This window comes from Melospiza melodia, chromosome 16 (assembly GCF_035770615.1).
Source record: "Melospiza melodia melodia isolate bMelMel2 chromosome 16, bMelMel2.pri, whole genome shotgun sequence".
Taxonomy (NCBI): Eukaryota; Metazoa; Chordata; class Aves; order Passeriformes; family Passerellidae; genus Melospiza; species Melospiza melodia.
In genome coordinates this window covers 12,678,511-12,683,274 of record NC_086209.1, presented here as the reverse complement: position 1 = coordinate 12,683,274, position 4,764 = coordinate 12,678,511, and positions in this window count along the sequence as shown.

Sequence of the window (4,764 nt, the reverse complement as noted above, 5' to 3'; positions counted from 1 at the left end):
CTTCAGTTGCATAAAGCACACCCTGCTGGGCACTGCCAGGCATGGGTGTGCATCTCCATAAGGAGGAGAGCAGGGGCACTTCTCACTAGTTTGCTCAATGTCCCATCCAAACTGGCCTTGACACTGCCAGGGATGAGACATCCATAACTTCTCTGGGCAACCTGTTCCAGTGCCTCACCACCCTCACAGTAAAGAATTTCTTCTGCATATCTAAACTAAATCTCTCCTCTTTCAGTTTGAACCCATTTCTCCTTTTCCTATCACTACAGCTTCTGATGACCTTCAGAAAAATAAGTCAGAGGACCTTTCCCTCTTACTCACAACAGGAAAACACTGCCCAGTCCATTCAGGGCAAATATTTTCCAGATCTGCTTTTCAGTTATGTGATATTTTCTTTCCTACAGCATGCCTTGTGCTGAGCACTTCCCATGCTCCCAGAAAGGAAAGGCATGTGTTCTAGCACCATTCCCTATCAGTCTCATAACCTGCATGAAAACAAATCTGTTTCATAGCTGCTGGTGTAAATAGCCCAGGCACAGGGCTTGCAATGTGACTCAGTCATCAGCAGCTGGCAAATGCCACTGTCTGTTTCCACACCTGACACACACAGCCACAGACAACCTTGCCATATCTCTCTCCCCTGCCACGCCTTCTTCAGGAAACATTTTGCTTGATACATTCTTGACAAGTGTGATTTCTGTGCTCTGATTTGCTGTTTATGGAGTTTTCATCACTGTTGTTACCTGAGTGCCCAGGGAAGACTGTGTGGGAGCTGAGTTCAGAGCATTTCCCAGCATTTCCCATTTCCCAGTGAAGCTTTCCCATTCCCCTGTGCCTGGAGGTGGGTGTTGGACTACATTCTACTGTTATCTTTGTGTTTGCATTTCTTAGTGCATTTCTTCACCCCCTGCAGGAAGTTTTGAGTTCCCTCATAGCATTTTGCTAGCTGGGATCCTCCCCCCCTCCTCCAGTTTTCCCTGGTTCCTCTCTTTGCCAATACTTGCCAAAGTTTCTCACCCCTTCTCATCTGCCTACAACCCTCCTGGCATTTCTGCACCATTTTGGGGGCACTCTGTCCTGTGTCACCACCCTTCACACAAAGCTGCTTGTGCAAGACAGTTGTCAACACACCAAAGCTCCCAGCAGACTCCCCCTGGGACAGCACAGGGACCAAGGTGACACTGTGTGATGGCTGTGGTGGCAGGTGCCAAGGGAAGGTGCCCATGCGTAAACAGTGCTTTTCAGCACTGGGCAGGAGCAGTTCTCACCGAGAACCAGAAATCATGATTTGCATCAATGGCTTGTCAAACAAGTTGGCAAAGACAGATGCTCCTACATGGTGCTCAAGGTATGCAGCTTTTCCTGTTTCCCTGCCTCTCTCAGACCAGCACAGGCTGGGTGCCCAGGATTTTGAATCAAAGGCACTTGCCCTGTTTTATCTGACCACTGATGCCATTCACAGTTCCACACAGGTCTCTTCTACTCTCACCAAACTCTGTATCCCCGGGGAGCAAGGTCATACACAGAAGCATGTCCAAGGATGCCATGCAGGAAATCTTGGTGTAATTCTTGGTTCAGCCAGATGTTTTGGGCTTCACTTTGACTGTCTTCATCCTATGGTAGACTGGGACCAGCAGTTCTTCCAGCACTTTTGCCCCTTGCTTCTCCCTGTGCCCAGAGGGCACTCAGGAGATCACTCACTGTCTATGCAGCAGGATTGAATCAGCTCCCAGTTAACCCTAAAAATACTTTTTGCCCTTATTTTTTTAATGCAATGACAAAAAATAGATTTGCTTTAAAACCTTATGTCCCTAGGAGACCAGATGAACCTGGAGATGGGTGATATTTTGCAGAGGCTGCAAATCCACCCTGTATCTGTCTGCAGTGAGTATACAAAGATTTAGTGGGGCCAAAACCTATCTGCCAATATCAGCAGTGCTAGCAAATGAGCCAGCAAGAAACAGAAAGGGACTCCTGCGCTTTCTGAGCCTCTGAACTATGAAAGCAGCAGCAAAATCACTCAAAAAACCACAAGGCTTTATGCTTGTAGTCAGCCTGGCCATGGCAGAAGACCAGGAAACTTCCACACAGTGGTGATTTTGGTAAGATGGTCCTGCTGACACCAGAGTGCTTGGGACAAGCTGATACATGAGCTTGATTCATGGGAGGCCCTGGGGGAAGTCCATGTCCAAACTGAAGACAAAAATTCTCATTACGTGGTCAAGATCAGAGAGAGCATGGAGGACTTTCAGCTGCTGGGCACAGGGCTCAGCCATGGTGTACTGGGAAAACACTGGGACCAGTTTGTGCTGGGTGGTGTGAAATGCATCGATGAATGGTTGAGCAGGACATGGAAGTCAGAAAACAATTCAATTCAACTGTGTATGATTTCATGTTAGCAAATCTTAGCACATGTACAATCTGCTACGTCAAGGAGTCTGCCATCCATAAGGATTTTAACCTATGATCTCATCTTCTTCCTCATGTGGATTTGGTTCTGAGAAAATAGGGACAATATCAGATGTAAGTCTGAAGGTTTAAGAGCTCCTTGCAGAGCTGGGCATTGCAGTCCCTCCAAGCCAACACACCCCACTCCTATGGCAAGGTGAGATGAGCCCTCGCTGCCATCCTGGTGCTCATCCCTGGTACCTCATTCCCTGGTGCTCATCCTGCACCTGGGGTAGAGCTGTGCCGGTTCTGGGGAGAAAGCAGCCAGGTCACTTGCAAACACTAATTATGATCTTTATCTTCTATCTCGGGAAACTTTGTCCCTGTTACACTAATTGTCCTCTTGCTGATCTTTAGGAGCAGCAGAGATAACAGCAGCCAGGCAGCCTGAAAACACTGCACATCCCCAGCAACACCCTGCAGAGGCAGCAGCCAGCATTACCCCACCAGGAACAAGTCCTTGTTCTGGCTCTGTCTCGGCCAGGGGGTTTCCTGGTGCTTAGACAACACCTTGGTAGCCACTATTACATTTGTCTCCATGGGCAAATCAGGCATGGCTATGTCACTGTGGTCCTGTGGTTATAATCCCCCTGATCTAGGGGCTGTATCAACCTCTGAGAAGCCCCTCTGATGCAAAAAACAAGTATGTTTGGAGTGGAAAGGTCAAGAGCACTGTGGTAAAGCTGAATTTTAATAATTGTGTAAGACCTGACTAAATACCAAAACTGGGCTTTTATTTGAATGTTCTTTAATTCTGCAATGACATAATTTCCTCTGCCTAATAAAACATGAAGTCATGCAGCTGCCATGAGTGACACACTGATAAACAATTCAAGACGCTTTTCAATAGCATTTTTCTCCAGTTTCCAGAGCCATCTGCCTTCCCCAGCTAAGGTTACATCATTACAGACTTTAATTATTTAGAGGCCCTCCTACTTTAATGCAATTGTTGTGTTTGGCTGTCAGTTAGAGCAGAAACAGTGTGCAATGAATAAAGTCAGCAATTTTCTGTACTAATTATTTATTCAAATTCTCCAATATTGAGAGCTTGAGGTGTATGCTAGACTCATTCTTCCTTATTTTTAAAAGAATCAGAACTGCTCATGGATTTCCAGTGTGTTTTCTTCCTGTCACCCCAGCACTTCTGGTTTGGCTGAGAAGCATAATGATTTTTTAAGGGAAATTTTGAGGAGGATGTGGCCTGATGTCACCTGCATGTGCAGGACAGGTGTGTGTGTGTGAACACCTCTGTGTTGACCATTTGACAACAATATCTGTCTCAATACGTTAAGCCTTTCATTATTTTACAAAAATAAGAGAAAAGACAGAGAACTCCAGTTTGTGTCAGTGCTTTGGGAAACTGTGTTTGCTACAAGTCAGAAAAAGAGCTGTAGCTGAGCTAGGGAGCCAAAGAGCGAGGGAGGCAGGAGGTCAGTGCAGAGAATGTGGAGGGAAGCCTAAATTTATGCTCAACCTGCTCACATGTATTGATTAAGTGTTTTGGATCAGGAACAGGCATATATTACTGAGCAAATATTAAAAGCTATGCAGGTTTCAAGGGGAAGCCTCTTTCCTCTGGGAGTTGCTGTTGATTACTCATAATTAGTTGAGAGGTCAAAGCCGACCAGAAGATCAGATGAAAATTTATGGAAGGAAAATATGAGGAAAAACAAATAAGGAACCATATTATTCAATTCCTGCTGCCGGCTACAAGCATTCATTATAGAAATTAATGTGAAAAAAAACATTTGAAACGTTCTTGTCATTTTATCTAGTAGACCATCTTAATTCTCTATCACCTGATTCTATCAAAGAATCCTTTGGCTGGAAAAGACCCAGGTGGGGGTCGGGGCTCTTCTCACAGGGAACCAGCAACAGGACAAGGGGACAAAGCCTTAAGTTGCGCCAGGGGAGGTTTAGGTTGGACGTTAGGAAGAATTTCTCCATAAAAGGGTGATCAGACATTGGAAGGCGCTGCCCGGGGAGGTGATGGAGTCACGGTCTCGGAGGTGTTTAAGGAAAGACTGAGCGCGGCACTCGGTGCCATGCTCTGCTTGACAGGGTGGTGTTGGGCCATGGGCTGGGCTCGGTGACCCCGAGGTGAGTTCCATCCCGCTCGGTTCTGTGATTTTGCGATCCGGGGGCTCCGCACGGGCCGGGCAGCGGCGGCTCCCCCTCCTCCCCTCACGGCGGCCGCCAGGGGGCGCTGCGCGGCGCGGGGGAGCCCCTCCCCGCCTCCCTCCCTGCCGGCCCTCTGTGGCTCCGCGGGGCGGGGGCGGGGCCGGGCCGCTCTCGCGATACCCGCGCGGCGCCGCC